The sequence below is a fragment of the Anser anser genome (genome assembly GCF_964211835.1).
Source record: "Anser anser genome assembly, chromosome: 6".
Classification (NCBI taxonomy): Eukaryota; Metazoa; Chordata; class Aves; order Anseriformes; family Anatidae; genus Anser; species Anser anser.
Window position 1 is genome coordinate 41524534 of NC_139726.1, and position 24393 is coordinate 41548926.

Genomic DNA, 24393 nt, shown 5'->3' on the forward strand with positions numbered 1-24393 from the left:
CACTTCAGTGAGTCCAGAGAGTGCACTGACACCACTGGGGATGCACTGCAGTGAGTCCAGAGAGTGCACTGGCACCACTGGGGATGCAGTGCAGTGAGTCCAGAGAGTGCTCTGGCACCACTGGGGATGCAGTGCAGTGAGTCCAGAGACTGCACTGGCACCACTGGGGATGCAGTGCAGTGAGTCCAGAGAGTGCACTGGCACCACTGGGGATGCAGTGCAGTGAGTCCAGAGAGTGCACTGGCACCACTGGTGATGCAGTCCAGTGAGTCCAGTGAATGCACTGGCACCACTGGGGATGCACTGCAGTGAGTGCAGAGAGTGCACTGGCACCACCTGTGATGCAGTACAGTGTGTCCAGTGAGTGCACTGGCACCACTGGGGATGCAGTGCTGTGACTCCGGAGAGCGCACTGGCACCACTGGGGATGCAGTGTAGTCAGTCCAGTGAGTGCACTGGCACCACTGGGGATGCAGTGCAGTGAGTGCAGAGAGTGCAATGGCACCAATGGGGATGCACTTCAGTGAGTCCAGAGAGTGCACTGGCACCACTGGGGATGCAGTGCAGTGAGTCCAGAGATTGCACTGGCACCACTGGGGATGCAGTGCTGTGACTCCAGAGAGCGCACTGGCACCACTGGACATGCAGTGCAGTGAGTGCAGAGAGTGCACTGGCACCACTGGTGATGCACTTCAGCTTGTCCAGAGAGTGCACTGGCACCACTGGGGATGCAGTGCAGTGAGTCCAGAGAGTGCACTGGCACCACTGGGGATGCACTGCAGTGAGTCCAGAGAGTGCACTGGCACCACTGGGGATGCACTGCAGTGAGTCCAGAGAGTGCACTGGCACCACTGGGGCTGCAGTGCAGTGAGTCCAGAGAGTGCACTGGCACCACTGGGGATGCACTGCAGTGAGTCCAGAGATTGCACTGACACCACTGGGGATGCAGTGCAGTGAGTCCAGAGAGTGCACTGGCACCACTGGGGATGCACTACAGTGAGTCCACAGAGTGCACTGGCACCACTGGGGATGCTCTGCAGTGAGTCCAGAGATTGCACTGGCACCACTGGGGATGCACTACAGTGAGTCCACAGAGTGCACTGGCACCACTGGGAATGCACTTCAGTGAGTTCAGAGAGTGCACTTGCACCACTGGGGATGGGTTTCAAGTCAACTGCATTAACCGCTCATGCTTCTTTCTTATGAGACGTTAGTAAACCAATTACATAGCCTTGTCAAGACTAAATCACAGGTAAAAATCCTGTACATCTCATGTGGCCAACCACTCCCAACTAGGATTCCAAGAACCAGGAGTTTCGGTGAAAATAGGGCTAGTGCTATTAGAGGGGTGATTATTAGGGTAAGCCCTAAGCTGTCTTTAATGGAGAAGTACGGGTGGAATGGGATTTTGTCGCAGTCTGATACGATTCCTAGTGGGTTATTTGAGCCTGATTCGTGTAGGAAGGTTAGGTGGACTAGGGTGATTCCTGCAATTAGGAAGGGCAGTAGGAAGTGGATGGCGAAGAATCGGGTTAAGGTTGGATTGTCTACTGAGAATCCTCCTCAGGCTCATTCTACTAGAGTTTGCCCAATGTACGGGATGGCTGAGAATAGGTTGGTGATTACGGTGGCCCCTCAGAATGACATTTGTCCTCATGGTAGGACATACCCTACGAAGGCAGTTGCTATTAGGGTGAGTAGGAGGATTACTCCTGTGTTTCAGGTTTCTTTGTATAGGTAGGAGCCGTAGTAGAGGCCTCGTCCGATGTGTAAGTAGATGCAGATAAAGAAGAGCGAAGCACCGTTGGCGTGGAGGTTGCGGATGAGCCATCCGTACTGGACGTCTCGGCATGTGTGAGCTACTGAGGAGAAGGCGAGTGAAGTGTCTGCAGTGTAGTGTATGGCTAGTAGCAGGCCTGTTAGGATTTGTGTGGCTAAGCAGATGGCTAGAAGGGAGCCGAAGTTTCATCAGGCAGAGATGTTGGAGGGGGCGGGTAGGTCGATTAGGGAGTTGTTGATTATTTTTAGTAGGGGATGGGATTTGCGGATGTTAGGGGCCATTAGTGAGTCTGTGTGTTATTAGGATTATTACCAGGATGGAGAGGGCGAAGGATCCTAGGTAGGCCTTAATTAGCCCTGTGTGTATTGAGGTTGCGGCTTTGCTTGCGGCTACTTGTAGTTCAGCAAGGCCCTCTGGCCCTATTTTTTTGAGTCAGGAGAGGTCGATCAAGTGTAGGGCAATGTTTTGTCCCTTTTCTAGTAGGTTTTTGGAGAAGAATCGGTGTACTAGGGGGTTGAAGTACCCTAATGCAGAGGAGAAGTTTATGAGGGGGTTTGGTTTGGGGTGAGTGAGGGTGTGTGTTATGTTCGATAGTTCTAGGGCTAGGATGATTCCTAGGATTGTTATGAGGATGGCAGCGGTTTTGGTGATAAGGGGTATGGTTATTGGGGGGGTTTTGGTTGGTGTGATGAAAGAGGTAATGATTATTCCTGCTGTAATGCTGCCTAGGGCGAGTCGGGTTAGGGGGGCGGTGATTAGTGGGTTGTTTTCGTTTATTGATACTATTGGGGGGATGCGGGTTTGTCCAGCTTGGACTAGGATGGTTATGCGGATGCTGTAGGTTGCGGTGAATGCTGTGGCTATAAGGGTTAGGAGTAGGGCTCAAGTATTTAGGTATGATGTGTTTAAGCTTTCGATGATGAGGTCTTTTGAGTAGAATCCGGCTAGGAATAGGGTTCCTATCAGCGCCAGGTTTCCGATGGTTAGGCAGGAAGTAGTGACTGGGAGTATTTTCTGTAGGCCTCCTATCTTTCGGATATCTTGTTCTCCGTTTAGGTTGTGGATGATAGACCCTGAGCATAGGAATAGTATGGCTTTAAAGAAGGCATGGGTTGAGATGTGTAGGAAGGCTAGTTGTGGGAGGTTTAGTCCGATAGTGACTATTATTAGTCCTAGTTGGCTGGATGTTGAGAAAGCAATGATTTTTTTGATGTCATTTTGGGTTAGGGCGCATGTGGCAGCAAATAGGGTTGATAGAGCACCTAGGCATAGGCAGGCAGTTAGGGCTGTCTGGTTGGTGGCTAGCAGGGGGTGCATGCGGATGAGCAGGAAGATTCCGGCTACTACTATGGTACTGGAGTGCAGTAGGGCTGATACTGGGGTGGGGCCTTCTATTGCTGCGGGCAGTCATGGGTGGAGTCCAAATTGGGCGGATTTTCCTGCGGCTGCGAGGATTAATCCTATGAGGGGGAGGATTGGGGTTTGGTGGGGGTGTACGGCTTGTTGGATCTCTCAGGTGTTGAATGTTGAAGCTAGTCATGCTATGCTCAGGATCAGTCCGATGTCTCCGATTCGGTTGTAGATTACGGCTCGTAGGGCGGCGGTGTTGGCATCTGCTCGGCCTTGTCATCAGCCGATGAGAAGGAAGGACATGATTCGTACTCCTTCCCAGCCTACGAATAGGAGGAATATGTTGTTTGCGGTTGTTAGGAGGAGTATGGCGACTAGGAATGTCAGTAGGTAGGTGAAAAATTTTGTTACGTATGGCTCTGAGGCCATGTATCATATGGCGAATTGTAGGATTGATCATGTTACAAATAGGGCGATTGGAAGAAATGTTATTGAGTATTGGTCTATTTTTAGGCTCAGGGGGATTTTAAAGTTTATAATGAATTTTCACTCCCAGTGGCAGGTGACAGATTCTACTCCCGAGTAGATGAATGCGGTTGTAGGGGCTAGGCTAATTAGGAATGCGGTTTTAACAGCGCGGGTGGTGGCTTGTGGGGTGTTTTTAAAGTTTTTAAATAGAAATGGCAGGATGATTGGGGTTAGGAGGATTGTCAGCGTGAGTAGTGTGAGGGAGTTGATTAGTAGTGTGGGGTTCACTACTTTTACTTGGATTTGCACCAAGATGGGTGGTTCCTAAGACCAGTGGATTGCTGTTATCCTTTAAAAGTAAGGGGGCTGAGGTTTTAGGCTCAGATGTAAGAGTTAGCAGCTCTTGTTGGTTAAACCCTCCCCTCGGCAGGTAAGAAGGTTTGAACTTCTATTCTTAGAATCACAGTCTAATGTTTGGTTTAAACTATACTTGCATGAGGGGATTCCGGAGATCAGTTCGGGTTTGAGGATTAGGAGGAATATTGGGATAATGTGGAGTGTTATGAGCAGGTGTTCTCGCGTGGTTGAGTTTTGCATAGATGTGATGTGGGAGGGGATTGAGCCTCGTTGGGTCATTAGTAGTACGAATAAGGTGTAGGAGGCGGTTAATAGGGTTGCGATTCCTGTTAGGATGATCGTGAAGGCAGATCAGTTGAATAAGGTGATTATAATGGTTAGCTCTGCTATGAGGTTTGTTGTTGGGGGTAAGGCTATGTTTGTTAGATTGGCCAGCAATCATCAGGTAGCTATGAGTGGTAGGAGAGGTTGTAGGCCTCGTGTGAGTAGTAGAATTCGGCTGTGCGTACGTTCATAGTTTGTGTTGGCTAGGCAGAATAGTATGGAGGAAGTTAGTCCATGGGAAATTATTAGGATCATTGCCCCTGAGAATGATCAGTGGGTTTGGATTATTCCTGCGGCGATAACTAGGCCTATGTGGCTAACGGATGAATAAGCGATTAGTGATTTTAGGTCTGTCTGTCGTAGGCAGATTGAGCTAGTCATTAGGGCGCCTCATAGGGCCAGGGTTAGGAAGGGGTAGTGCAGGAGGTTGGACAGTGGGCCCATAAATAGAGTGACTCGTATAATTCCGTATCCTCCTAGCTTTAGTAGTAGGGCGGCGAGGAGTATTGAGCCTGCGATGGGTGCTTCTACGTGGGCTTTTGGCAGTCAGAGGTGTAGGCCGTATAGTGGGGCTTTTACTATGAATGCTATGAGCAGTGCTAGACCTGATAGTATTCCTGTCCATGAGGTGGATAGGGTTGGGTGGGTTAGTTGTAGGGTTGGCAGGTGCAGGGTGCCAATTTTCACGTATAGGTGTATGATTGTGATTAGCAGGGGTAGAGAGCTTACTGGCGTGTAGAATAGCAGGTAGATGCCAGCGCTTAGGCGTTCTGGTTGGTTCCCCCATCGGGTGATTAAGATTAGGGTGGGAATGAGGGTTGCTTCAAATGAGATGTAAAATAGTGCTAGTTCTGTGGTGGAAAAGGCTAGTAGGATGAATGGCTGGACTGCGACTAAGGTTGAGATAAAGATTCGTTTGCGTTGTAGGGGTTCTTGTTGCAGGTGGTTTTGGCTTGCTATGATTATGAGTGGGAGTAGTCAGCAGGATAGTACTAGGAGGGGGGATGAGATTTGGTCAATTCCTGTTCAGTTGGATAAAAATTTGTAGGGGTAGTAGGTTGGGATTAATCACTGTAGGCTTAGGGCAGCGATTAGGAGGCTGTATAAGGTGGTGTTAGTCCATAGAAATTTTGGTGGAGACAGCAGGGCTGTTGGAAGAAGTATGATTGTGGGTAGGATGATTTTTAGCATTGCAGGAGGTTTAGGTTGTGTAGATGGTCGGAGCCATGTGTGCGGGTGGAGGCTACTAGGATGGCCAGGCCTGTGCCCGCCTCACACGCTGAGAAGGTTAGCATGAGAATTGGTACCATGGTGAATGAGGAGACTTGGTTTTCGATGGATCATATTGATAGGCCTACGAATATCGATAATATTATGCTTTCAAGGCATAGTAGGGCGGATACTAGGTGGGTTCGGTGGAAGGCTAGTCCTAGTCCGCTGAAAATGAAGGCTGAGTAGAAGCTTAAATGTAGGGGCGACATAAGAAAGTTACAGGGTTGGCTGTAATCTGCTGGGTCGAAACCAGCTATCTTTTTGGTTAGACTAACTTTCTGTTATTCTGCTCATTCTAGGCCCCCTTGAATTCACTCGTAGGCCAGTCTGAGTGTTAGGAGAAGGAGGATCACTACAGTTCAGGTGAGGGTCATTAGGGGGGATTGGAGTTGGACGGCTCATGGCAGGGGGAGTAGGAGGGCGATTTCTAGGTCGAATAGGACGAACAGGATGGCTACTGAGGAAGAATCGGACTGAGAATGGTAATCGAGCAGATCCAAGTGGGTCGAATCCACATTCGTACGGTGAGAGTTTCTCTGAGTCGGGGTTTATTTGGGCGAGTCAGAAGTTTAATGCGGTTAGGGCGGCGCTTAGGATTGATGATAGGGCGAATATGAACATGAGTGCGTTCATTGCTCTCCTCTGGGTTTATACCAGATTCTAGAGATTGGAAGTCAATTGTAATTAATATACTAGAAGAGCAAGATCCTCATCAGTAGATGGTTATGTAGAGGAATAGTCAGATGACGTCTACGAAGTGTCAGTATCAGGCTGCTGCCTCGAATCCGAAGTGGTGGTCTGATGTAAAGTGGAACTTGATCAGTCGGAAGAGGCAGACGGTCAGGAAGGAGGATCCGATGACTACGTGGAGTCCGTGGAATCCAGTGGCAACGAAGAAGGTAGATCCGTAGACGCTATCGGCGATTGAGAATGGGGCTTCGTGGTATTCTATTGCTTGTAGGGCTGTGAAGTAGAATCCCAGGAGGATCGTTAGGGTTAGGGCGTGGATGGCGTGTTTTCGGTTTCCTTCTGTGATGCTGTGATGGGCTCACGTTACGGTAACGCCTGAGGCTAGTAGGATGGCTGTGTTTAGTAGGGGGACTTCTATCGGGTTGAGTGGTTTAATTCCTGTTGGGGGTCATTGGCCTCCTAGTTCTGGGGTTGGGGCCAGGCTCGAGTGGAAGAACGCTCAGAAGAACCCTAAGAAGAAGAATGCTTCGGATGTGATGAAAAGGATTATGCCGTATCGTAGGCCTTTTTGGACTGTGGGAGTGTGATGGCCTTGGAAGGTGCTTTCTCGTACAATGTCTCGTCATCATTGGAGTATTACTAGGAGTATTGAGATGAGGCCTAGGGTTAGTAGTATGGATGAGTTGTAGTGGAATCACATGATTAATCCTGAGGTTGTGAGTAGGGCGGCGGCTGCCCCGAAGATTGGTCAAGGGCTTGGGTCAACTATGTGGTATGAGTGTGCTTGGTGTGCCATTAGATGTTTTCTTGTAAGTATAGGCTTAGAAGGAGCACGAAGACGTAGGCCTGGATTATGGCTACTGCTACTTCTAGGATGGTTAGGAGTAGTAGGATGATTATTGTTAGGATGGATACTGCAGGAAGGGTGGGTATTAATGCAATGGAGGCTGTAGAGATGAGTTGGATGAGTAAGTGTCCTGCTGTAAGGTTGGCTGTAAGGCGGACTCCGAGGGCTAGGGGGCGGATTAGTAGGCTGGTTGTTTCGATCAGGATTAGTGCGGGGATTAGGGGTGTAGGGGTACCTTCGGGTAATAGGTGGGCTAAAGAGGCTGATGGTTGGTTTCGTAGGCCTGTTAGTAGTGTGGCGAGCCATAGTGGGAAGGCTAGGGCTATGTTCATAGATAGTTGGGTGGTTGGGGTGAATGTATATGGAAGGAGGCCTAGAAGGTTGATTGTAAGAAGTATGATTATTAGGGATGTAAATATTATGGCTCATTTGTGGCCATTTTTGTTGAGTGGGACTATTAGTTGTTTTGTGATTAGGTGAAGGAGTCATGTTTGGATAGTAGAAAGGCGGTTGTTGATTCATCGGTTGTTTGGGGACGGGAATAGTAGGGCTGGGAAGAGTAGGGATAGTAGGATTAAGGGGATGCCAAATAGATTGGGGCTGGAAAATTGGTCAAAGAAGCTTAGGTTCATGGTCAGGATCATGGTGTGGGTTTGGTAGTGAGGGAGGTCTTATTTGATGGGGGGTTGGTTGTGGTGAAGGCTAGTAGTTTTGGTTGGATGAGGAGTGCTAGGGTTAATCAGGTTATAATTATGATTGAAAATCATGGTGCGGGGTTAAGCTGTGGCATATCATTAAGGAGGGGGAAGTCCCTCTTTGGCTAGCTTAAAAGGCTAGTGCTGTTGCATAGCTTCTTAATGATTAGGATGATGATAGAAGGGACGATCAGGCCTCGAAATGTGGGAGTGGGGTTGATTCTACTACAATGGGTATGTAGCTGTGATTAGCCCCGCAAATTTCTGAGCATTGTCCGTAAAAAATCCCAGGCCGGGTGGTAATGAATGAAGTTTGGTTTAGTCGGCCTGGGATTGCGTCTGTTTTAACTCCGAGCGTTGGGACTGCTCAGGAGTGGAGTACGTCTCCTGCAGTAATGATCACGCGGATGGGGGATTCTATTGGGATAACTACGCGGTGGTCAACTTCTAGCAGTCGGAAGTGGCCGTTGGGTAAGTCTGGGGTGGGCACTATGTAGGAGTCGAATGATAGGTCTTTGAAGTCTGTGTATTCGTAGCTTCAGTATCATTGGTGGCCGATGGCTTTTAGGGTGAGGTCTGGTTCGTCGATTTCGTCCATTATGTAGAGGATTTGTAGGGATGGGAGGGCGAGGAGTACCAGGACGATAGCAGGTAGGATTGTCCAGATCAGCTCTACTTCTTGGGCGTCTACAGCATTGGACGAGAGTTTTTCTGTTAGTATGTGGGCTAAAAGGTAGAGAACTAGGCTGCAGATAGCTAGGGCAACGATTAGGGCGTGGTCGTGGAATTCAACGAGTTCTTCTATGATGGGTGATGAGGCGTCTTGGAATCCTAGTTGGGAGTGGTTGGCCACATGAGATGTACAGGATTTTTACCTGTGATTTAGTCTTGACAAGGCTATGTAATTGGTTTACTAACGTCTCATAAGAAAGAAGCATGAGCGGTTAATGCAGTTGGCTTGAAACCAGCATGTGAGGGTTCGATTCCTTCCTTTCTTGTACTTGGACGAAGGCCGGTTCCTCGAAAGTATGGTATGGGGGAGGGCAGCCGTGGATTCATTCAACGTTTGTGGTAGTTAGTTCTGGTTGTAGGACTTTTCGTTTGGCCGGAAAGGCTTCTCAGATGATGAATATTAGTATGATTACGGCTACTATTGAGATTAGGGAGCCGATGGAGGAAATGGTGTTTCATAGTGTGTAGGCGTCGGGATAGTCCGAGTATCGTCGGGGTATTCCTGCTAGGCCTAGGAAGTGCTGGGGGAAGAACGTTAGGTTTACTCCTGTAAATATTACACCGAAGTGGGCTTTTGCTCATGTTTGGTGTAGGGTAAACCCAGTGAGTAGTGGGAATCAGTGAGTAAATCCTGCTAGAGGCCATCCTAGTATAGGTAGAAGGTAAGTAAGGCCAATTTGGGGCTGTAAACTAGGATGATGGCGATTCAGCCTAAGTGGGAGATGGACGAGAAGGCTAGGATTTTGCGTGTTTGTGTTTGGTTCAGTCCTATTCAGCCTCCTAGTGCTGTTGAGGCTAGGGCCATGGCGGTGAGTAGAGCTGGGTCGAGGGATTTGGATGTTAGTAGGAGCAGGGTTAGTGGGGGGAATTTTATGAGGGTCGAGAGTAGCAGGGCTGTTATTAGTGGCGATCCTTGTAGTACTTCTGGGAATCAGAAGTGAAATGGCACTAGGCCCAGTTTAATAGCGATTGCTGCTGTCAGTAGTAGACAGGAGGTTGGGTGGTTTATTTGTGTGATGTCTCATTGGCCAGTGACTCAGGCATTAGTTATGCTAGAGAATAGGACCAGGGCGGAAGCAGCTGCTTGGGTTAGGAAGTATTTCGTTGCGGCTTCTACTGCTCATGGGTGGTGGGATTTGGCAATTAGGGGAATGATGGCTAGTGCGTTGATCTCCAGTCCTGTCCAGGCCAGAACTCAGTGGTTGCTGGAAATTGTGATTGTGGTGCCCAAGATGAGGCTGAAGGTTATGATTGGGGTCGCGTAAGGGTTCATTAGTAGAGGAGGGGGTTAAACCATCATTTTCGGGGTATGGGCCCGATAGCTTGATTAGCTGACTCTACTAGAAAATAATATAAGGGAAGTATGGAGAATTTTGATTTCTCTTGTGTGGGTTCAATTCCTACTTTTCTAAGGTCAACAGGAAATGAGAGGGCTGTTATACCTCTATGTTCACTTTATCATAGTGACCCTTTGTAGTTCAGGCACATTTCCTTATGTAAGGAGGTAGGCCTGCATAGCAGATAGGTATGCTGATGTGTCAGAGGCACAGAGCTAGTGTGAGGGGTAGGAAGTTTTTTCATAGTAGGTGCATTAGTTGGTCATATCGGAATCGTGGGTATGAAGCTCGGACCCATAAGAAACCAGAAGATAGTAGGAGGACTTTTGTGGCTAGGATGACGGGGAATAGTTCTGTGGGTGGCCCTAGGGCGCTTGGGTTTAGGAATATGATGGCTGTAAGTGTATTTATTAGCATAATGTTCGCATATTCAGCTAGGAAGAATAAGGCGAAGGGTCCTGCGGCGTATTCAACGTTAAACCCTGAGACTAGCTCAGATTCACCCTCTGTGAGGTCAAAAGGAGCTCGGTTTGTCTCTGCTAGGGTGGATACGTATCATATTATTGCTAGGGGTCATGAGGAGAAAATGAAGTATAGAGGCTCCTGTGCGACGGCAAAGGAGCTGAGTGTGTAGCTTCCGCTTAGTATGATTATTGATAGCAGGATTATGGCCAGTGTCACTTCGTATGAAATGGTCTGTGCTACTGCCCGTAGGGCTCCGATTAGTGCGTATTTTGAGTTCGAGGCTCAGCCTGATCATAGGACTGAGTAGACGGCTAGGCTTGACATGGCTATTAGGAAGAGAACTCCGAGGTTTAGATCTGCTAGGGGAAATGGGAGTGGTAGTGGTGCTCAAGTGGTGAGGGCTAGGACAAGGGCTAGTATTGGTATCAGAATGAATAGAAGTGGGGAAGAGGTAGAGGGTCGGATGGGCTCTTTGGTAAATAGTTTCAGTCCGTCCGCAAATGGTTGAAGTAGGCCAAAAGGCCCGACAACGTTAGGGCCTTTGCGGGATTGTATGTAGCTTAGGATTTTCCGTTCTACTAGGGTTAGGAAGGCTACGGCAATCAGGATTGGGATGATGTATAGGAGGGATATAACGAGGCAGCTTAGTGTTGTTATTTGAATCATGGGTGAAGCTAGGGAGAGGATTTGAACCTCTGGGGAAAGGGCTTAAGCCTTCTGCACTTGCCGGGCTCTGCCACTCTAGCTGGTCCTTTTCTAGGATTGAAAGTGGTGGGGGAAGGCCCTCTTCACGGTTTAGTTGGTTTCACTGCTTAGAGGGGGGGGGCGTGCTTGTGGTATTGGCCCCACTTTCCCGGTCCTTTCGTACTGGGGAGAGTGTGTCATAGATAGAAACCGACCTGGATTGCTCCGGTCTGAACTCAGATCACGTAGGACTGTTAATCGTTGAACAAACGAACCCTTAATAGCGGCTGCACCATTAGGATGTCCTGATCCAACATCGAGGTCGTAAACCCCCCTGTCGATATGGGCTCTTGAGGGGGATTGCGCTGTTATCCCTGGGGTAGCTTGGTCCATTAATCAATTATATTGGGTCTGGTCACTGTTAGCACTTTGAGGGGTAGCTCTAGGTAAAGAGGTATGGTCTTGTTTTTGGAGGATTTGTTCTCCTCCAAGGTCGCCCCAACCGAAAAATATCGACCAGGCTCTGCGATGGTAGTGGCCCCAGTGGGGTTGATTGAGGATTCGCGGTGGTCGTTGATTTTTAAGTTCCACAGGGTCTTCTCGTCTTATGTTCACATCCCCGCTTTTGCACGGGGAGATCAATTTCACTGATTATCTGTGAGAGACAGTTAAGACCTCGTTTAGCCATTCATACAAGTCTCGATTTATGGGACAATTGATTGCGCTACCTTTGCACGGTTAGGATACCGCGGCCGTTAAACCTAAGTCACCGGGCAGGCATCACCTTCAATACTTGTTTAATTTGCTGAAGGCTATGTTTTTGGTAAACAGTCGGGCCTTATTAATTTGCCGAGTTCCTTTCACAGATTTTAATCGCTCTTATAGGCGCTCCTGAGTCGGGTTAACAGGGTTAGTTAATACGTGGTCTTGTAGGGGTTTTTGTATCTGTCTAGGTCTGTTAATAATGTTTCTATGTAAGCTTGCGCCGTTAGAGGGGTGTGGCCCTGAGTTACTTATTTTAGCATTAATTCTCCTATATTCATAGGTTGACCTGTTTGTGATAAGGGAATCATCTTATTTTGGTATTTTTAGGTGGTGGAGCTTTGACGCACTCTTTTTTGATGGCTGCTTTAGGGCCCACGGTAGGATCAGTAGTAAGAATTATCCGCTAGTCGAGGTTGTGTCCTTTTTTAATGGAGCTGTCCCTCCATTAAATAGCTCTTAATCATCTCATTAGGGTTCAGGATGTCCGGTAGGGAGGATTAAGGGGGAACTTAGATTCGTTTCACAGGTAACCAGCTATCACCCAGCTCGGTTGGCTTTTCACCTCTACTGACAAGTCATCCCACTCTTTTGCAACAGAGACGGGTTCGCTCTCTTTAACTGCTTGAAAGTAGCTCGCTTGGGTTTCGGGGGGGCAAACTTTAGTTCACTTTGCTTGGTTGTTCTCGCTAAACCATGATGCAAAAGGTACAAGGGTTGATCTTTGCTGTCTGTCGCTTTGATTGTTTCACTGCTATTTCATCTTTCCCTTACGGTACTGGGGTCTCTATCGCGTCTAAGTGTCTTTTCTATCGCCTATACTAAGACTGTAAAATGCTTTAGTTTAATTAGTTTAGTAAATTCTTTAGTTTTGGTGTACTATTTGTGTGGTTGAGCTAGAGGGGGGGCTTCAAGACGATCCGGTCTAGTAGATATCTTTCAGGTGTAAGCTGAGTGCTTTGGTGTTATAGCTACGTCTTGATATTCTAAGTACACCTTCCGGTACACTTACCTTGTTACGACTTACCTCATCTTCAGCGTATTTATGGTATTAGTTATGTGGGATGTGGCTTTTGAGGAGGGTGACGGGCGGTATGTACGTGCCCCAGGGCCGGCTTAAAGTAGGCTCTATTGTCCCACTTTACTGCTAAATCCGCCTTCCAGAAGTGGTTTCACGCTTCTTTCCGTGTGCCCTATGAATAGGGAATGTAGCCCATTTCTTCCACTCCATAGGCTATACCTTGACCTGCCTTATTAGCGGGGTGCTATTGTGTCCACTGTTGTGCTCTCATTCGAGGTGGGCTGGCGACGGCGGTATGTAGTCTGTGTTGGCAAGGGGTGGTTGGGTTAATCGGGGATTATCGATTGTAGAACAGGCTCCTCTAGGTGGGTTTGGGGCACCGCCAAGTCCTTAGAGTTTTAAGCGTTTGTGCTCGTAGTTCTCTGGCGGATACTTCGGTGAAGTAAGTATCAAGATTTAGGGCCAGGCATAGTGGGGTATCTAATCCCAGTTTGGGCCCTGGCTTTCGTGGGTTTAAATCAGTCGTTAGTTCCTAAGATCATCTTAATGGTGTGTTTAGGTGCATCTTGGGCTTATGACAGCTCAGTTGCATTTTGATCTTAGTTAGCTAGGATAGGCATTTTACCACTCTTTACGCCGTGTCAATAGGACGGTTGATTTGGGTTTCTTGTATGACCGCGGTGGCTGGCACAAGATTTACCAACCCTTGAAGTTAGGCTGTTGCTATAACTAAGTCAAGTTTGCACTCATTGCTTAATGTTAATTACTGCTGAATACCCGTGGGGGCGTGGCTTAGCGAGGCGTCTTGGGCTACTACTTGGGTGTGCCTGATACCCGCTCCTCAAGGCCTGTATGGGGGTAGGTGGTCGAGGGCGTTTACACTGGGGCGCGGATACTTGCATGTATATATTTAGCAAAAACCAACCGTAAGGTTAGGACTAAGTCTTTTGTCCGCAGGCATGTTTTATGCCATCTTGGCAACTTCAGTGCCATGCTTTGTGTTAAGCTATGTGGACGGGGGTGTGGTTAGCTGATAGTTGAGTGGTGAGTGAGAGTGAAGTATATGAAATTATTGCTTGTGTTTACTATTTTTAGTACTGGAGTTTCTCTAATAAGTTTAAGTTATTTTGTATGTGTTTGTGTGTATATATACATCGTTCCGATGATGTCATGGAAGGGATGATTAATGGAGTTTTAGAGGTAGTTTGCTGGGATTGGGCGATGAAGGTTTATGCTACATGGTGGTTAGCGAAAGTTTACTGGTTTAGTTTGTGAAGCGCAGGGGTTGCGCTTAATGATTTGTTGTTTTGTGCTATGTCCAACGAGCATTCATCCAATAGCCCCATTTAACCCGGAGGGTGGAGGTAACATTAACTGAATGTGGTCAAAGTGCATCAGTGTCAGGATGATTCCCCATATACGCCAACCGTCTCATCGAGGGACCCTTGAAATATAGGATAGGCCGTGAGGCAGGTGTGTCCAGGCTTAGATTGTGGGACCCCCGAGATCACTGGGAATAGCCACCTGTGAGGTAACCCCGGAAAAAATAAGAGGAACCAGAGGCGCCAAAAAGCTGGAACATGCCGCGATTACGCATTGAGAAGGTGAAAGTACTCACAGATGCCACTTTGAAGGGCAAGGAGGGGTGAGTGAACCCAATGGATGGCCCTGACCGAGGAACCAGAGGCGCAAAAATGTGAGGAGGGCGAGGGGTTTAGGGGGAACGTATGGGCCTGAAGCTAGTCATACCGGACATTATGTGCAACGGGTTGCTGATTTCACGTGAGGAGTACGATTAATAAATCCGTCTGATACGAACTGCATGAGATATGTGGTGGAGAGTTGTTGTTGGAGCATGTCCTGTGAGCATTCATTAAAATGGGGTCTTGTTATGCGCTTGAGTGGAGTTGTATTGGGTGTTGTGGGGTATGGTCCTAGAACATTCATGCCGGGTGGTTTGGTAGGAGTGTGTTTAAGGGTTTAATGGCCGTGTACATGTATGGGTTTAGCACCTGCTTATAAGATAGTCCGTATATAATGTATATTACTGGTACTATAGTATGTATGTATATGGGGTATATAAATTTATGCACGAATACGCATAACCAAATACCCCCGCCTCGGGGGGGGAGGGGGGGGGGGGTTAAGCATAATGGCATAGATGGGGTAGAATTATTGGGGGCTTGCGGTTAGTTCCTGTAGTTGAGAACAATGGCGGCTTTTCGAGCCGCAGGCCTCGGGTAGTGTCCGGGCAGGAATAATGACTTATTTTATGTTTTTTTTAGGGATTTGCTTTGCGGTGGGTGTTTTGGGTGTGGCGTCGAATCCTTCGCCGTATTATGGGGTTGTTGGTTTGGTGTTAGCGTCTGTGGCGGGGTGCGGGTGGTTGCTGGGCCTTGGGGTTTCGTTCGTGGCTTTAGTGCTGTTTATGGTGTATTTGGGGGGTATGCTGGTGGTGTTTGTTTATTCAGTAGCTTTAGCAGCGGAGCCTTTCCCTGGGGCTTGGGGGGATTGACGGGTGATTGGATGTGCAGTAGCGTTTGTGGCAATTGTTTTTGGGGGGTTGGTGTTTGGGGGGTTTATGGGGGCTTGGAAGTTCGGGGTTTCTACTGTGAATAATGTTGGGGTGTTTGTTGTTCGGTCGGATTTTAGTGGAGTTTCCATGTTTTATTCACATGGGGCAGGGATGTTTTTAGTGGCGGGTTGGGGGCTGTTGTTGACTTTGTTTGTTGTATTGGAGCTTGTGCGGGGGTTGTCGCGGGGTGCTATTCGGGCGGTTTAGGGGTTAGGGTCAGAGAATAGTTTATTGAAAATGCCAGCTTTGGGAGCTGGAGATAAAGGTTTGAGTCCTTTTTTTCTGAGTTTGGGGTACTCTAAGAAGTGGTAAGTCTTCAATCTTTGGTTTACAAGACCAATGTTTTTATAAACTATTAGAGTATTTAGCAGTTGAGTATTTTGTTTTCTAGGGCGCTTGCGGCGGGGAGGAGAAATAGGAGGATAGTGAAGTAGGCGATTGAAGCGAGTTGGCCGATGATGATGAATGGGTGTTCGACGGGTTGGCTTCCTACTCATGTTAGGACGAGGAGGTCGGCGACTAGTACTCAGAATAGGAGCTGGGAGAGTGGTCGGAATGTTATTGCTCGTTGTTTTGATTTGTGCAGGAATGGGATTAGGAATAGGATCAGTACGGAGGCGGCCAGTGCTAATACGCCTCCTAGTTTATTTGGGATTGAACGTAGGATGGCGTAGGCGAATAGGAAGTATCATTCTGGCTTGATGTGTGGTGGGGTTACTAGCGGGTTTGCTGGGGTGAAGTTTTCTGGGTCTCCCAGGAGGTTAACCGCTCATGCTTCTTTCTTATGAGACGTTAGTAAACCAATTACATAGCCTTGTCAAGACTAAATCACAGGTAAAAATCCTGTACATCTCATGTGGCCAACCACTCCCAACTAGGATTCCAAGACGCCTCATCACCCATCATAGAAGAACTCGTTGAATTCCACGACCACGCCCTAATCGTTGCCCTAGCTATCTGCAGCCTAGTTCTCTACCTTTTAGCCCACATACTAACAGAAAAACTCTCGTCCAATGCTGTAGACGCCCAAGAAGTAGAGCTGATCTGGACAATCCTACCTGCTATCGTCCTGGTACTCCTCGCCCTCCCATCCCTACAAATCCTCTACATAATGGACGAAATCGACGAACCAGACCTCACCCTAAAAGCCATCGGCCACCAATGATACTGAAGCTACGAATACACAGACTTCAAAGACCTATCATTCGACTCCTACATAGTGCCCACCCCAGACTTACCCAACGGCCACTTCCGACTGCTAGAAGTTGACCACCGCGTAGTTATCCCAATAGAATCCCCCATCCGCGTGATCATTACTGCAGGAGACGTACTCCACTCCTGAGCAGTCCCAACGCTCGGAGTTAAAACAGACGCAATCCCAGGCCGACTAAACCAAACTTCATTCATTACCACCCGGCCTGGGATTTTTTACGGACAATGCTCAGAAATTTGCGGGGCTAATCACAGCTACATACCCATTGTAGTAGAATCAACCCCACTCCCACATTTCGAGGCCTGATCGTCCCTTCTATCATCATCCTAATCATTAAGAAGCTATGCAACAGCACTAGCCTTTTAAGCTAGCCAAAGAGGGACTTCCCCCTCCTTAATGATATGCCACAGCTTAACCCCGCACCATGATTTTCAATCATAATTATAACCTGATTAACCCTAGCACTCCTCATCCAACCAAAACTACTAGCCTTCACCACAACCAACCCCCCATCAAATAAGACCTCCCTCACTACCAAACCCACACCATGATCCTGACCATGAACCTAAGCTTCTTTGACCAATTTTCCAGCCCCAATCTATTTGGCATCCCCTTAATCCTACTATCCCTACTCTTCCCAGCCCTACTATTCCCGTCCCCAAACAACCGATGAATCGACAACCGCCTCTCTACTATCCAAACATGACTCCTTCACCTAATCACAAAACAACTAATAGTCCCACTCAACAAAAATGGCCACAAATGAGCCATAATATTTACATCCCTAATAATCATACTTCTTACAATCAACCTTCTAGGCCTCCTTCCATATACATTCACCCCAACCACCCAACTATCTATGAACATAGCCCTAGCCTTCCCACTATGGCTCGCCACACTACTAACAGTCATGTTTAACCATGTACGTGCCCCAGGGCCGGCTTAAAGTAGGCTCTATTGTCCCACTTTACTGCTAAATCCGCCTTCCAGAAGTGGTTTCACGCTTCTTTCCGTGTGCCCTATGAATAGGGAATGTAGCCCATTTCTTCCACTCCATAGGCTATACCTTGACCTGTCTTATTAGCGGGGTGCTATTGTGTCCACTGTTGTGCTCTCATTCGAGGTGGGCTGGCGACGGCGGTATGTAGGCTGTGTTGGCAAGGGGTGGTTGGGTTAATCGGGGATTATCGATTGTAGAACAGGCTCCTCTAGGTGGGTTTGGGGCACCGCCAAGTCCTTAGAGTTTTAAGCGTTTGTGCTCGTAGTTCTCTGGCGGATACTTCGGTAAAGTAAGTATCAAGATTTAGGGCCAGGCATAGTGGGGTATCTAATCCCAGTTTGGGCCCTGGCTTTCGTGGGTTTAAATCAGTCGTTAGTTCCTAAGATCATCTTAATGGTGTGTTTAGGTGCATCTTGGGCTTATGACAGCTCAGTTGCATTTTGATCTTAGTTAGCTAGGATAGGCATTTTACCACTCTTTACGCCGTGTCAATAGGACGGTTGATTTGGGTTTCTTGTATGACCGCGGTGGCTGGCACAAGATTTACCAACCCTTGAAGTTAGGCTGTTGCTATAACTAAGTCAAGTTTGCACTCATTGCTTAATGTTAATTACTGCTGAATACCCGTGGGGGCGTGGCTTAGCGAGGCGTCTTGGGCTACTACTTGGGTGTGCCTGATACCCGCTCCTCAAGGCCTGTATGGGGGTAGGTGGTCGAGGGCGTTTACACTGGGGCGCGGATACTTGCATGTATATATTTAGCAAAAACCAACCGTAAGGTTAGGACTAAGTCTTTTGTCCGCAGGCATGTTTTATGCCATCTTGGCAACTTCAGTGCCATGCTTTGTGTTAAGCTATGTGGACGGGGGTGTGGTTAGCTGATAGTTGAGTGGTGAGTGAGAGTGAAGTATATGAAATTATTGCTTGTGTTTACTATTTTTAGTACTGGAGTTTCTCTAAGTCCTAGGACTAGGAGGAAATGGTGTTTCATAGTGTGTAGGCGTCGGGATAGTCCGAGTATCGTCGGGGTATTCCTGCTAGGCCTAGGAAGTGCTGGGGGAAGAACGTTAGGTTTACTCCTGTAAATATTACCCCGAAGTGGGCTTTTGCTCATGTTTGGTGTAGGGTAAACCCAGTGAGTAGTGGGAATCAGTGAGTAAATCCTGCTAGAATGGCAAAGACGGCGCCTATGGATAGGACGTAGTGGAAGTGGGCAACTACGTAGTACGTGTCGTGCAGGGCGATGTCTAGGGAAGAGTTTGCAAGAACGATTCCTGTTAATCCTCCGATGGTAAATAGGAAGATAAATCCTAGAGCTCATAGTATTGGGGGGGTCTCATTTGATTGTTCCTCCGTGCAGGGTGGCTAGTCAGCTAAATACTTTGATTCCGGTAGGGATGGCAATGATTATAGTGGCTGATGTAAAGTAGGCTCGGGTATCAACGTCTATTCCTACTGTAAACATGTGGTGAGCTCAGACGATGAATCCTAGGAAGCCGATGGATAGTATGGCTCAGACTATTCCCATGTAGCCGAAGGGCTCCTTTTTGCCTGAGTAGTACGTGACTACGTGTGAGATGATTCCGAACCCCGGTAGGATCAGAATATAGACTTCTGGGTGTCCGAAGAATCAGAATAGGTGTTGGTACAGGATTGGGTCTCCTCCTCCAGCGGGGTCGAAGAATGTGGTGTTTAGGTTTCGATCAGTTAGTAATATTGTAATACCGGCGGCGAGTACGGGGAGTGATAGAAGGAGTAGGATGGCGGTAATTAGTACGGATCAGACAAATAGTGGGGTTTGGTATTGTGAGAGTGCGGGGGGTTTTATGTTGATGGCTGTGGTGATAAAGTTGATGGCCCCAAGGATGGAGGAGATACCGGCTAAGTGGAGTGAGAAGATAGCCAGGTCTACTGAAGCTCCGGCGTGGGCAAGGTCACCTGCTAGGGGAGGGTAGACAGTTCAGCCTGTGCCGGCGCCAGCTTCTACAGTGGATGAGGCTAGTAGGAGGAGGAATGATGGGGGGAGGAGTCAAAAGCTTATGTTGTTTATTCGCGGGAATGCTATGTCGGGGGCACCGATTATGAGGGGGACTAATCAGTTGCCGAATCCTCCGATCATGATGGGTATGACTATAAAGAAGCTTATTACAAAGGCGTGAGCGGTAACGATTACATTGTAAATTTGGTCGTCGCCTAGGAGAGTTCCTGGTTGTCCTAGTTCTGCGCGGATTAATAGGCTGAGTGCGGTGCCGACTATTCCTGCTCATGCCCCGAAGATGAGGTACAGGGTGCCAATATCCTTATGGTTAGTGGAAAATAGTCATCGGTTGATGAAGGTGACGGGTAAGATGGCTGAGTGTTGAAGCGTTAGGCTGTAGTCCTTTTTACAGAGGTTTAATTCCTCTTCTTATCGGCTCTGTAGTGAAATTCATGTTGAGTTGCAAGCTCATCGATGCGCACTAGGGTGCGTCAGGGTCTTTGTAGGCAGAAGCCAATTGGTTTAGGCATTTAGCTGTTAACTAGAGTTTTGTGGGATCGAAGCCCATCTGTCTAGGGAGGCTTTAGCTTAATTAAAGCGTCTGACTTGCATTCAGAAGATACAGGTTAATATTCTGTAAGTCTTAATGTGCAGAAACTAAGAGGGTTTAACTCTTATTTAAGGCTTTGAAGGCCTTCGGTTTGGGGTGTTATCCTAAGTTTCTAGACAATGGCATGTATTATTGGGGACAGGGGAAGTAAGAGGATTGATAGTGAGGCAAGGACCGCAGTAGGTGTGCTTGGGGCTTTGCTAGTGTATCATTGTTTTATGTGGTTAGAGGAGTTGGGGGGAAGGGTAATTGTTGAGTGGTATGCGAGGCGTAGGTAGAAGAAGAGGCTGAGCAGTGATAGCATGGCAATTGCCATGGCTGCTGGTGTTATTTCCTGTTTAGTTAGTTCTTGGATGATAAGTCACTTTGGTATAAAGCCTGTTAATGGGGGGAGGCCTGCTAGGGATAAAAGTACTAGTATTAGGGTGGCGTTTAGCACTGGGGTTTTTGTTCATGAGGTTGTGATCATGGATAGGTTAAGGGCTTTGATTTTGTTAAGGGCTAGGAATACGGCTGATGTTATGATTGTGTATAGGTAGAAGGTAAGTAAGGCCAATTTGGGGCTGTAAACTAGGATGATGGCGATTCAGCCTAAGTGGGAGATGGACGAGAAGGCTAGGATTTTGCGTGTTTGTGTTTGGTTCAGTCCTATTCAGCCTCCTAGTGCTGTTGAGGCTAGGGCCATGGCGGTGAGTAGAGCTGGGTCGAGGGATTTGGATGTTAGTAGGAGCAGGGTTAGTGGGGGGAATTTTATGAGGGTCGAGAGTAGCAGGGCTGTTATTAGTGGCGATCCTTGTAGTACTTCTGGGAATCAGAAGTGAAATGGCACTAGGCCCAGTTTAATAGCGATTGCTGCTGTCAGTAGTAGACAGGAGGTTGGGTGGTTTATTTGTGTGATGTCTCATTGGCCGGTGACTCAGGCATTGGTTATGCTAGAGAATAGGACCAGGGCGGAAGCAGCTGCTTGGGTTAGGAAGTATTTCGTTGCGGCTTCTACTGCTCGTGGGTGGTGGGATTTGGCAATTAGGGGAATGATGGCTAGTGTGTTGATCTCCAGTCCTGTCCAGGCCAGAACTCAGTGGTTGCTGGAAATTGTGATTGTGGTGCCCAAGATGAGGCTGAAGGTTATGATTGGGGTCGCGTAAGGGTTCATTAGTAGAGGAGGGGGTTAAACCATCATTTTCGGGGTATGGGCCCGATAGCTTGATTAGCTGACTCTACTAGAAAATAATATAAGGGAAGTATGGAGAATTTTGATTTCTCTTGTGTGGGTTCAATTCCTACTTTTCTAAGGTCAACAGGAAATGAGAGGGCTGTTATACCTCTATGTTCACTTTATCATAGTGACCCTTTGTAGTTCAGGCACATTTCCTTATGTAAGGAGGTAGGCCTGCATAGCAGATAGGTATGCTGATGTGTCAGAGGCACAGAGCTAGTGTGAGGGGTAGGAAGTTTTTTCATAGTAGGTGCATTAGTTGGTCATATCGGAATCGTGGGTATGAAGCTCGGACCCATAAGAAACCAGAAGATAGTAGGAGGACTTTTGTGGCTAGGATGACGGGGAATAGTTCTGTGGGTGGCCCTAGGGCGCTTGGGTTTAGGAATATGATGGCTGTAAGTGTATTTATTAGCATAATGTTCGCATATTCAGCTAGGAAGAATAAGGCGAAGGGTCCTGCGGCGTATTCAACGTTAAACCCTGAGACTAGCTCAGATTCACCCTCTGTGAGGTCAAAAGGAGCTCGGTTTGTCTCTGCTAGGGTGGATACGTATCATATTATTGCTAGGGGTCATGAGGAGAAAATGAAGTATAGAGGCTCCTGTGCGACGGCAAAGGAGCTGAGTGTGTAGCTTCCGCTTAGTATGATTATTGATAGCAGGATTATGGCCAGTGTCACTTCGTATGAAATGGTCTGTGCTACTGCCCGTAGGGCTCCGATTAGTGCGTATTTTGAGTTCGAGGCTCAGCCTGATCATAGGACTGAGTAGACGGCTAGGCTTGACATGGCTATTAGGAAGAGAACTCCGAGGTTTAGATCTGCTAGGGGAAATGGGAGTGGTAGTGGTGCTCAAGTGGTGAGGGCCAGGACAAGGGCTAGTATTGGTATCAGAATGAATAGAAGTGGGGAAGAGGTAGAGGGTCGGATGGGCTCTTTGGTAAATAGTTTCAGTCCGTCCGCAAATGGTTGAAGTAGGCCAAAAGGCCCGACAACGTTAGGGCCTTTGCGGGATTGTATGTAGCTTAGGATTTTCCGTTCTACTAGGGTTAGGAAGGCTACGGCAATCAGGATTGGGATGATGTATAGGAGGGATATAACGAGGCAGCTTAGTGTTGTTATTTGAATCATGGGTGAAGCTAGGGAGAGGATTTGAACCTCTGGGGAAAGGGCTTAAGCCTTCTGCACTTGCCGGGCTCTGCCACTCTAGCTGGTCCTTTTCTAGGATTGAAAGTGGTGGGGGAAGGCCCTCTTCACGGTTTAGTTGGTTTCACTGCTTAGAGGGGGGGGGCGTGCTTGTGGTATTGGCCCCACTTTCCCGGTCCTTTCGTACTGGGGAGAGTGTGTCATAGATAGAAACCGACCTGGATTGCTCCGGTCTGAACTCAGATCACGTAGGACTGTTAATCGTTGAACAAACGAACCCTTAATAGCGGCTGCACCATTAGGATGTCCTGATCCAACATCGAGGTCGTAAACCCCCCTGTCGATATGGGCTCTTGAGGGGGATTGCGCTGTTATCCCTGGGGTAGCTTGGTCCATTAATCAATTATATTGGGTCTGGTCACTGTTAGCACTTTGAGGGGTAGCTCTAGGTAAAGAGGTATGGTCTTGTTTTTGGAGGATTTGTTCTCCTCCAAGGTCGCCCCAACCGAAAAATATCGACCAGGCTCTGCGATGGTAGTGGCCCCAGTGGGGTTGATTGAGGATTCGCGGTGGTCGTTGATTTTTAAGTTCCACAGGGTCTTCTCATCTTATGTTCACATCCCCGCTTTTGCACGGGGAGATCAATTTCACTGATTATCTGTGAGAGACAGTTAAGACCTCGTTTAGCCATTCATACAAGTCTCGATTTATGGGACAATTGATTGCGCTACCTTTGCACGGTTAGGATACCGCGGCCGTTAAACCTAAGTCACCGGGCAGGCATCACCTTCAATACTTGTTTAATTTGCTGAAGGCTATGTTTTTGGTAAACAGTCGGGCCTTATTAATTTGCCGAGTTCCTTTCACAGATTTTAATCGCTCTTATAGGCGCTCCTGAGTCGGGTTAACAGGGTTAGTTAATACGTGGTCTTGTAGGGGTTTTTGTATCTGTCTAGGTCTGTTAATAATGTTTCTATGTAAGCTTGCGCCGTTAGAGGGGTGTGGCCCTGAGTTACTTATTTTAGCATTAATTCTCCTATATTCATAGGTTGACCTGTTTGTGATAAGGGAATCATCTTATTTTGGTATTTTTAGGTGGTGGAGCTTTGACGCACTCTTTTTTGATGGCTGCTTTAGGGCCCACGGTAGGATCAGTAGTAAGAATTATCCGCTAGTCGAGGTTGTGTCCTTTTTTAATGGAGCTGTCCCTCCATTAAATAGCTCTTAATCATCTCATTAGGGTTCAGGATGTCCGGTAGGGAGGATTAAGGGGGAACTTAGATTCGTTTCACAGGTAACCAGCTATCACCCAGCTCGGTTGGCTTTTCACCTCTACTGACAAGTCATCCCACTCTTTTGCAACAGAGACGGGTTCGCTCTCTTTAACTGCTTGAAAGTAGCTCGCTTGGGTTTCGGGGGGGCAAACTTTAGTTCACTTTGCTTGGTTGTTCTCGCTAAACCATGATGCAAAAGGTACAAGGGTTGATCTTTGCTGTCTGTCGCTTTGATTGTTTCACTGCTATTTCATCTTTCCCTTACGGTACTGGGGTCTCTATCGCGTCTAAGTGTCTTTTCTATCGCCTATACTAAGACTGTAAAATGCTTTAGTTTAATTAGTTTAGTAAATTCTTTAGTTTTGGTGTACTATTTGTGTGGTTGAGCTAGAGGGGGGGCTTCAAGACGATCCGGTCTAGTAGATATCTTTCAGGTGTAAGCTGAGTGCTTTGGTGTTATAGCTACGTCTTGATATTCTAAGTACACCTTCCGGTACACTTACCTTGTTACGACTTACCTCATCTTCAGCGTATTTATGGTATTAGTTATGTGGGATGTGGCTTTTGAGGAGGGTGACGGGCGGTATGTACGTGCCC

At 47.7% G+C, this 24393-nt stretch overlaps 3 long non-coding RNA genes across 3 annotated transcripts in view; 1 reads left to right on the forward strand and 2 right to left on the reverse strand.

Annotated features, from left to right (window-relative positions):
- LOC310901954 overlaps positions 1 to 13705 on the reverse strand; it is a 23891-nt gene extending 10186 nt beyond the window's left edge. The window contains exon 1 of the long non-coding RNA XR_014586333.1: positions 12053 to 13705. This is a non-coding gene — a long non-coding RNA (uncharacterized lncRNA). The remainder of the gene's footprint in view (positions 1 to 12052) is intronic.
- Positions 1337 to 20603, forward strand: LOC310901953. Its single transcript, XR_014586332.1, has 2 exons — positions 1337 to 7369; positions 17391 to 20603. It is a non-coding gene; the product is annotated as an uncharacterized lncRNA (long non-coding RNA).
- Positions 20604 to 22587: 1984 nt separating this feature from the next.
- Positions 22588 to 24393, reverse strand: part of LOC310901949 — a 48392-nt gene continuing 46586 nt past the window's right edge. Inside the window, exon 2 of the long non-coding RNA XR_014586328.1 lies at positions 22588 to 24108. This is a non-coding gene — a long non-coding RNA (uncharacterized lncRNA). The remainder of the gene's footprint in view (positions 24109 to 24393) is intronic.